Source organism: Triticum urartu, chromosome 3 (genome assembly GCF_003073215.2).
Source record: "Triticum urartu cultivar G1812 chromosome 3, Tu2.1, whole genome shotgun sequence".
Lineage (NCBI taxonomy): Eukaryota > Viridiplantae > Streptophyta > Magnoliopsida > Poales > Poaceae > Triticum > Triticum urartu.
In genome coordinates, this window is record NC_053024.1 from 739,505,981 (window position 1) to 739,516,709 (window position 10,729).

At 49.8% G+C, this 10,729-nt stretch overlaps 1 non-coding gene across 1 annotated transcript; it reads right to left on the bottom strand.

The window, feature by feature from the left end:
• Positions 1-10,302: 10,302 nt before the first annotated feature.
• Positions 10,303-10,376, bottom strand: TRNAI-AAU. The gene has a single exon. It is a non-coding gene; the product is annotated as a tRNA-Ile (tRNA).
• Between the last annotated feature and the right edge of the window lie 353 nt (positions 10,377-10,729).

Genomic DNA, 10,729 nt, shown 5'->3' on the forward strand with positions numbered 1-10,729 from the left:
CCACATGTCTGGCAAGAGGGTACAAAGGTGATCTAGGAGTAGATCACCAGATAGCGGTCAAAATTATCCATAGAGGAATAAGGAAATGTTTCTCGGTTATGGAGGTGATAAAGAGTTCGACGTAAAGAGTTACGTCGATGCAAGCTTAACACCTATCCGGATAGCTCTGGGTAGAGATACCGGATACGTATAATGGAGCAATAATTTGGAATAGCTCCAAGTGGAACGTGGTAGCAGCATCTATGATATGACATAAAGTTTTGCGAAATACATAGGGATCTGAATATGGCAAGACCCGTTGACTACAACCTCTCTCACAAGCATAACATGATCAAACCCAGAACTCATTGAGTGTTAATCACATAGTGATGTGAACTAGATTATTGAGTCTAGTAAACTCTTTGGATGTTGGTCACATGGCAATGTGACCTGTGAGTGTTAATCACATGGCGATGTGAACTAGATTATTGACTCTGGTGCAAGTGGGAGACTGTTGGAAATATGCCCTAGAGGCAATAATAAATTGGTTATTATTATATTTCTTTGTTCATGATAATCGTTTATTATCCATGCTAGAATTGTATTGATAGGAAACTCAGATACATGTGTGGATACATAGACAACACCATGTCCCTAGTAAGCCTCTAGTTGACTAGCTCGTTGATCAATAGATGGTTACGGTTTCCTGACCATGGACATTGGATGTCGTTGATAACGGGATCACATCATTAGGAGAATGATGTGATGCACGAGACCCAATCCTAAGCCTAGCACAAAGATCGTGTAGTTCGTATGCTAAAGCTTTTCTAATGTCAAGTATCATTTCCTTAGACCATGAGATTGTGCAACTCCTGGATACCGTAGGAGTGCTTTGGGTGTGCCAAACATCACAACGTAACTGGGTGGCTATAAAGGTTCACTACAGGTATCTCCGAAAGTGTCTGTTGGGTTGGCACGAATCGAGACTGGGATTTGTCACTCCATGTAACGGAGAGGTATCTCTGGGCCCACTCGATAGGACATCATCATAATGTGCACAATGTGACCAAGGAGTTCATCACGGGATGATGTGTTACGGAACGAGTAAAGAGACTTGCCAGTAACGAGATTGAACAAGGTATCGGGATACCGACGATCGAATCTCGGGCAAGTATCGTACCGATAGACAAAGGGAATTGTATACGGGATTGATTGAATCCTTGACATCGTGGTTCATCCGATGAGATCATCGTGGAGCATGTGGGATCCAACATGGGTATCCAGATCCCGCTGTTGGTTATTGACCGGAGAGTTGTCTCGGCCATGTCTGCATGACTCCCGAGCCCGTAGGGTCTAGACACTTAAGGTTCGATGATGCTAGGGTTATAGGGAAAGTATGTACGCGGTTACCGAATGTTGTTCGGAGTCCCGGATGAGATTCCGGACGTCACGAGGAGTTCCGGAATGGTCCGGAGGTAAATATTGATATATAGGAAGTATGGTTTTGGCCACCGGAAGTGTTCCGAGCATCACCGATAGTGTACCGGGACCACCGGAGGGGTCCGGGGTCCACCAGGTGGGGCCACCAGCCCCGGAGGCCTACATGGGCCAATAGTGGGAAGGGACCAGCCCCTAGGTGGGCTGGGGCGCCTCCCACCAAGGCCCAAGGCGCAAGGGAGAGTGGGAGGGGGCAAACCCTAGGTCCAGATGGGCCTTAAGGCCCACCCTAGGTGCGCCCCCCTCTCTCCCCCCTTGGCCGCAACCCTAGATGGGTTTTGGGGCTGCCGCCACCCCTAGGGAGGGAACCCTAGATGGGGGCGCAGCCCCTCCCCTTACCCTATATATACTTGAGGTATTGGGGGCTGCAAGATACACGAGATCATCTCCCTCTTGGCACAGCCCTACCTCTCTCCCTCTTCGTCTCTCGTAGTGCTTGGCGAAGCCCTGCTGGAGTTCCGCGCTCCTCCACCACCACCACGCCGTCATGTTGTTGCTGGACGGAGTCTTCCCCAACCTCTCCTTCTCCCCTTGCTGGATCAAGGCGTCGGAGACGTCATCGGGCTGCACGTGTGTTGAACGCGGAGGCGCCGTTGTTCGGCGCTTAGATCGGAATCAATCGCGATCTGAATCGCTACGAGTACGACTCCTTCATCCGCGTTCTTGCAATGCTTCCGCTTAGCGATCTACAAGGGTATGTAGATGCACTCTCCTTCCCCTCGTTGCTAGATTACTCCATAGATTGATCTTGGTGATGCGTAGAAAATTTTAAATTTCTGCTACGATCCCCAACACTTCCAAGATAGTGGAATCATCACTAAATAAAGTCATGACCTTCCAAATCCACTTTCATAATTATCATAATAAGATTCAACATCCTCCAAAATAGTGGGATCATTACTTCCTAAAGTTGACACTCTTCCAAACCCACTTTCATCAATATAATCATCATAAGTAAGAGGCATGCTATCATTATTATAAATTTGCATATCGAATTTGAGAGGCTAAAAATATCATCTTCATTAGGCATAGCATCCCCAAGCTTGGGACAAACATTAATTGCAGCAAATATATTCTCAAAAACATCATCTTCTTCAAACATAGCATCCCCAAGCTTGGGCCTTTTCATATCATAAGCATAATCACTCTCATCATTAATAGTATGGATAGCACCAATAGTATAGTAATTATCATATTCTTCCAAGAAAGTGCCAAAAAGATTTTCAAGATCATAAGAAGTATCATTATCTTCCCAATCATAATCATCACAACAAGCAATAGGCATAACGGGATCATCATCAATTGCATCATCTTCCACAATTATTTTTGATTCATTTTCATGAGGCACAACAATAATAGGAGCAACATTATTTGGGAGAGATATCTTTTTACCTCTCTTAATTTTTCTTTTCTTCTTATTAACCACATCATGTGTGGGTTCAATCCTCTTTTTGGAGCTCCTTATTAATGAGATTGGTTGAATAGAAGGCTCTTCCTCGTTACCTGATTCATCACAAGAAATAATAGGAGGATATTGGGAAGTCTCTACCCTTTCATTAGTATTCTCTTAATCTTCTATTTGTTTTCTTGTCTTTATGTAATTGGCAATATAAGGATTTTCAATGCAATTCACCGCATAATACATATAAATTTCTTCTAGATCAAAATTAAGAAGTTTATCACGGGCAAATACTGGAAGATAGTTAGTTATACGTTTCATTTCTTCATAACCCATAAGCAAACTAAGTTCATTATGATGTGCAAGGGAAATCAAGTCATCACAATTTTTGGAAACGATTAGATCATGAAACAATTTGCATCGGATAGTTAAATGACCACATTCATTGCAAAGTTCACAAGTACGGCTAAGAAAATTTAAATTTTCAGCACAAACATCTAGCCTTTCTTTCAACCATTTAGTTTCTAAATACTTATGCCTCTTACAAAATCTATCTTCTCTATTTGGTATGTATAAGAGATATTTTCATCATGACTAGTGCAATCATCATTAGTACCATGGATATTCAAGGAGTTCATACTAACAACATTGCAAGCATGCTCATCGTTCAAAGATTTAGTGCCAAACATTTTAATGCATTCTTCTTCTAGCACTTGAGCACAATTATCGGAATCCTTATTTTCATGATAGATATTAAAAAGAAGAAGCATATGAGGTACCTTAATTCCATATTTTTTGTAATTTTCTTTTATAAACTAACCTAGTGATAAAACAAGAAACTAAAAGATTCGATTGCAAGATCTAAAGATATACCTTCAAGCGCTAACCTCCCCGGCGACGGCGCCAGAAAAGAGCTTGATGTCTACTACACAACCTTCTTCTTGTAGACGTTGTTGGGCCTCCAAGTGCAGAGGTTTGTAGGACAGTAGCAAATTTCCCTCAAGTGGATGACCTAAGGTTTATCAATCCGTGGGAGGCGTAGGATGAAGATGGTCTCTCTCAAGCAACCCTACAACCAAATAACAAAGAGTCTCTTGTGTCCCCAACACACCCAATACAATGGTAAATTGTATAGGTGCACTAGTTCGGCGAAGAGATGGTGATACAAGTGCAATATGGAAGGTAGATAATGGTTTTTGTGATCTGAAAATATAAAAACAGCAAGGTAACTAATGATAAGAGTGAGCACAAACGGTATTGCAATGTGTTGAAACAAGGCCTAGGGTTCATACTTTCACTAGTGCAAGTTCTCTCAACAATAATAACATAATTGGATCATATAACTATCCCTCAACATGCAACAAAGAGTCACTCCAAAGTCACTAATAGCGGAGAACAAACAAAGAGATTATGGTAGGGTACGAAACCACCTCAAAGTTATTATTTCTGATCGATCTATTCAAGAGTCCGTATTAGAATAACATGAAGCTATTCTTTCCGTTCGATCTATCATAGAGTTCGTACTAGAATAACACCTTAAGACACAAATCAACCAAAACCCTAATGTCACCTAGATACTCCAATGTCACCTCAAGTATCCGTGGGTATGATTATACGATATGCATCACACAATCTCATATTCATCTATTCAAACCAACACAAAGTACTTCAAGGAGTGCCCCAAAGTTTCTACCGGAGAGTCAAGACAAAAACGTGTGCCAACCCCTATGCATAGGTTCATGGGCGGAACCCGCAAGTTGATCACCAAAACATACATCAAGTGAATCAATAGAATACCCCATTGTCACCACGGGTATCCCACGCAAGACATACATAAAGTGTTCTCAAATCCTTAAAGACTCAATCCGATAAGATAACTTCAAAGGGAAAACTCAATCCATTACAAAAGAGTAGAGGGGGGAGAAACATCATAAGATCCAACTATAATAGCAAAGCTCGTGATACATCAAGATCGTACCACCTCAAGAACACGAGAGAGAGAGAGAGAGATCAAACACATAGCTACTGGTACATACCCTCAGCCCCGAGGGAGAACTACTCCCTCCTCGTCATGGAGAGCACCGGGATGATGAAGATGGCCACCGGAGAGGGATTCCCCCCCTCCGGCAGGGTGCCAGAACGGGTCTAGATTGGTTTTCGATGGCTACAGAGGCTTATGGCGGCGGAACTCCCGATCTATTCTGCTCCCTGAAGTTTTTAGGGTATATGGACATATATAGGTGAAAGAAGTCGGTCAAGGGATCTCCGGGCTGTCCATGAGGCAGGGGGGCACGCCCAGGGGGGGTGCCCCCCCCCCCCTCGTGGGCAGCCCGGGACTCTTCTGGTCCAACTCCGATGCTCCGTGGGCTTCTTCTGGTCCAAAAATAAGATCCGTGAATTTCAGGTCAATTGGACTCCGTTTGATTTTCCTTTTCTGCGATACTCTAAAACAAGGAAAAAACAGAAACTGGCACTGGGCTCTAGGTTAATAGGTTAGTCGCAAAAATCATATAAAATAGCATATAAATGCATATAAAACATCCAAAGTTGATAATATAATAGCATGGAACAATAAAAAATTATAGATACGTTGGAGACGTATCAGGGACTTATTATTTCAGAATTAACTTTATGCATATTCAAAATTTTACCAATTAATACCATTATTATAACAAGCCCACAAATCTTTAAGCATAACAAATCGCAAAGATCCTTACATGTATTGTAATTACAGTGTATAAACCAACTCTAACAACAAATGAATATTGGCTCTAGCTCCTTATTGTAAGAAAGAAGCTAGCTAGAGACAAAGGGAATCAAATGATGGGAAGAGGTGGCTCTATCCTTATTCCTCTTCCCTAAAGGCGATCCCTAGGTGGGTCACATCTATCCTTTTGCCCAAGTGTTTGTGTGTGCACGTGCAACATCTCTCATCTCATCTCTCCTTCCTCCTCCCCGCTCACCTAAAAATATGGTATGATGTGATCAGTACAGCTGACATGGACCCCCAGATGCCCTACACGAAATATCGGTGATATTTAAAATATCGCCACATAAGAAAGAAGTCTAAAGGTGCATATCCACAGATGGAGCTTTCCAAAAGCAGGGTGACAAGAATATATTGGCACCACTCACTCGGTCCCCTCTTGCCTTTATGGGATTTTCTTATTTATGTAAATAAACCGCTGATGAATAAGTTATATATATCTAGCGAATGAGACTTGCATGCATGGATATGTTCACTTTTTATATAATTTTTTTAAAGATTCAAAAATGGTATTCTCTAGCTTCAAGAAAAGGAACACAAAAAACCTTCTCTTCCAAGAGCAGCACCTAGTCCGAACCAGCACCCAGAGCGGCAACCGGTTTAGGGAGCTGCCCCTGGATCCAAAATCACGCACCGAGCATTAGACGTCTTGTCCATCACAGAGTCGGAGGTGTGTTAGTGCGTGGAGGCTGTGTATGTATGGGAGAGGATGAGGATTGTGTGGAGGAGCTCGGACGGCTTTAAAGCCAGAGTAGGCTTCTCGGTCGCCGCACTGCTATGAATGCGAGTAGGCAGGATGTTGGCTTAGCGGAGTGAATGCGGTCAAGTCGGAGCAGACACGGCAGGAGAAGGTTATGGGTGGGTCCGGGGCGTCGGAGTCCGACGTGGCGAACATCCATACTTCCCCAAAACTCTAGTTTGGCGCCGGTTTGAAGGATTTTGGACGTCCGGGCCGGTCCGGACAAGTTTCGTGACAGTCATTTGATGGTCAAAAGTGTCCAGACATTTACGGTCGATTTGGTGATCCGCATAGGAGTTGCCCTTGGCGGTGGGCTATAGTGTCGATCAACTATTTTTAGTCGCATACTAGATTTTTAGGAATTCCTAAAGCATCATGTATTCATGTTAGACATGTGTGTTTAGGTGTCTTTTCCATGTGCTTTCATCGGCACTGATCTATTATTTATTGTGGGTTTATCTCCATAAATCTTGGAATACAATGGCGTGACCTATTGCCTTGTAAAAATTGTGAATCAACGGCACATGATGGTGTGTAGTATGTCTTGGGAGATTGCTGACATAAATCTCTTATAATTTAGAGGCATAGAGGTTTCGTGGTGTAGTTGGTTATCACGTCAGTCTAACACACTGAAGGTCTCCGGTTTTTTTTTCAAAATGAAGGCAAAGATTGCCTCATTTATTAAATAAGCAAAAAAGAATTGCCCAGTTAATTACGGAAAACTGGGCAAAAACCGGAACAACAAGGGTGAAGCCTACTCCCATAGACTGAAACACACAAGGCAAAGCCCACCCTAATCGACGACAAGTCGACCTGCAGCCAGACCACGTAGCTTCAACTCTGGCGGAGAACTCAGAAGAACAAAACCAGGCACGGCTGGCGCCACGGACGATCGCCGAACGGGCCACCTGCAGCCAGTCATCGTACACCACAGGGCCCCGCCGCCGCAACTTCGACTCCACAGCAGCAAGCAAACCGAGGCAAAACCACGGACACGCCGGAGAAGAGCCGGCTACCGCAACCATTGTCGCGTCGCCGACGTCGCTCCCACCATCATCGTTGCCACAAAAGTCTCGTCGCTACAGTGATTCTCTCGGGGCCGCCGCCCCGACATCCACCGCTCCGTCGCACCCAGCGCAATCAACCGGCACCACCTTCCGGGGCCGCCGCCCCGACATACCACCGCTCCGCTCGAGCAGCAACGCCGCACAACCTGGCTGCCCGCAGCCCACGCTGCTCAGGGCAACCACTCGCAGACCACGAACGTCGCACCATATCCGGGGCCGCCGCCCCGACGTAAAGTCAGACCGCCCCCTCTGAGAGGCATCGACCGAGCCGACACCCCTACCGCCCAAGCGGGACAAGGATGCCACCCAACCAATGCCGAGATAGAGCCCCACCTCATAGAGTTGCACTCACATTGTTCCCGAGATCTCCATCTCGGCGCACAATCAGAAACTACCCGGAGTCGCCGCCCCGACGTCCACTGTCCCTGACGATGAAGAGATCCATGCAAACCGCAACATGCTGACTCTCCAAGGCGATGCCTCAAAGAAGAAAACGACGTAGCTGCCGACATCGCCCGCTTCGACCATCCGAAGCTAGGGATTTCTCCCGGAGAGTCGTGTAATGGAGCTCGACGGCAACACCTTCAAGAAGGAAACGACACCATGGCCATGACGCCGCTGTTGCCGGCACCGACCCAAGGTCAGTGCTGGACTTTCGCCCGGAGCTCCTCCACACCTCCGAACCCGAGCAGATCCGAAGCACTGCGCAGCACACAATCCCCATGGTCGACGTCCACCTGCTCCACCTTCCCGCTGCGCCAAGCTACCTCCGCCAACGACCACCGCCTCCCCGGGCCTCCGAGCAGCCCACCCGTGCCCCACCTCATAGAGTTGCACTCACATTGTTCCCGAGATCGCCATCTCGGCGCACAATCAGAAACTACCCGGAGTCGCCGCCCCGACGTCCACTGTCCCCGACGACGAAGAGATCCATGCAAACCGCAACATGCTGACTCTCCAAGGCGATGCCTCAAAGAAGGAAACGACGTAGCTGCCGACATCGCCCGCTTCGACCATCCGAAGCTAGGGATTTCTCCCGGAGAGTCGTGTAATGGAGCTCGACGGCAACACCTTCAAGAAGGAAACGACACCATGGCCATGACGCCGCTGTTGCCGGCACCGACCCAAGGTCAGTGCTGGACTTTCGCCCGGAGCTCCTCCACACCTCCGAACCCGAGCAGATCTGAAGCACTGCGCAGCACACAATCCCCATGGTCGACGTCTACCTGCTCCACCTTCCCGCTGCGCCAAGCTACCTCCGCCAACGACCACCGCCTCCCCGGGCCTCCGAGCAGCCCACCCGTGCCCACGACGCACCCAGTGCACGCCCGTCGCGCCACCCTGCGCGGCCTCGCTTGCCGCCTCGCGCCTGCACAACCACGACCGAGCTGCAGCTGCAGCTCACCCCCACCGTGCGCCAGAACCACGTCGGCCTCGCCAGATCCGGAGCCGGAGCCGCGCCCGCGCGCCCTCCCTAGCCCGCCGCGCCTTCGCGCCAGAAGCGCCGCCCGAGCTCCAACCTCAGCCTCAACCCCCGCCGCCCACCCGGCAGATCCGAAGCACTGCGCAGCACACAATCCCCATGGTCGACGTCCACCTGCTCCACCTTCCCGCTGCGCCAAGCTACCTCCGCCAACGACCACCGCCTCCCCGGGCCTCCGAGCAGCCCACCCACGCCCACGACGCACCCAGTGCACGCCCGTCGCGCCACCCTGCGCGGCCTCGCTTGCCGCCTCGCGCCTGCACAACCACGACTGAGCTGCAGCTGCAGCTCACCCCACCGTGCGCCAGAACCACGTCGGCCTCGCCAGATCCGGAGCCGGAGCCGCGCCCGCGCGCCCTCCCTAGCCCGCCGCGCCTTCGCGCCAGAAGCGCCGCCCGAGCTCCAACCTCAGCCTCAACCCGCGCCGCCCACCCGGCAGATCGGACGAGCGCCGCCACCAGCCCGCAGCCGGCCGCCCCCGCCACCACTGCCATGCACCACCACCAGCAGCCGGTCCCGCGGGCCAACACGCAGCCACGAGCTCACGCCGCTGCCACCCGTCGCCGCGCCCCGCCGTCAGCGCGCTACCACCAGCTTGGACGGGCCGCCCGCGCGAGCCGCCACTAGCCGAGGGGAGAGGAAGCCCCGCCGCCGCCTACGCAGGCCAGGCTTCGCCTGGCGGCGCCTAGTGGCGGCGGCGAGGAGGAGGGAGGAGGTAGGGGAGCGGGGCGGCCGGGGATGGGAGCTCGCCAGCCGCCGCTCGCGGGAGCAACGGGGGCAAGAAGATGATATGAGAATTTTCGTTCCGTGAGATTGAAGGTCTCCAGTTCGAACCCGGGCGAAGCCAGAAGCGCCGCCCGAGCTCCAACCTCAGCCTCAACCCGCGCCGCCCACCCGGCAGATCGGACGAGCGCCGCCACCAGCCCGCAGCCGGCCGCCCCCGCCACCACTGCCATGCACCACCACCAGCAGCCGGTCCCGCGGGCCAACACGCAGCCACGAGCTCACGCCGCTGCCACCCGTCGCCGCGCCCCGCCGTCAGCGCGCTACCACCAGCTTGGACGGGCCGCCCGCGCGAGCCGCCACTAGCCGAGGGGAGAGCAAGCCCCGCCGCCGCCTACGCAGGCCAGGCTTCGCCTGGCGGCGCCTAGTGGCGGCGGCGAGGAGGAGGGAGGAGGTAGGGGAGCGGGGCGGCCGGGGATGGGAGCTCGCCAGCCGCCGCTCGCGGGAGCAACGGGGGCAAGAAGATGATATGAGAATTTTCGTTCCGTGAGATTGAAGGTCTCCAGTTCGAACCCGGGCGAAGCCATCTAATTATGTTTTCTTTTTGCTCGCATTTTCTATTGAGTAAAAAAAAGAAGAAAGAAATAATGGCCCATACAGGTCTCGAACCTGTGACCTTCGCGTTATTAGCACGACGCTCTGACCAGCTGAGCTAATAGGCCTCTTGGTAGTGAATTGTTCTTATCACTATATATTATCAACGATGGTGAGGTTCAAAAAACATCACGATGCGCAAGGACTGGCTCGTCTCCTAGGTGTCAGGGATGAACCATTTCGTAACGATTTTGTCCCAAACCACAAAATTGTTCTATCATTCCAGTCTCCAGGGATGATATGATATCTGTCCCAAGTGCAAATGCACCGCACGAACAATAAAATGAGAAACATCAAAAAGAAAATCAAAACAATCTAGAGTAGTTTTTTTTTCTTTTTGCAACAAACATTTTTTTTCGAGGGATGCAACAAACAATTTTGATTGTTTGACATACGTGCAAAATGTCATGAAGAAAAAAAT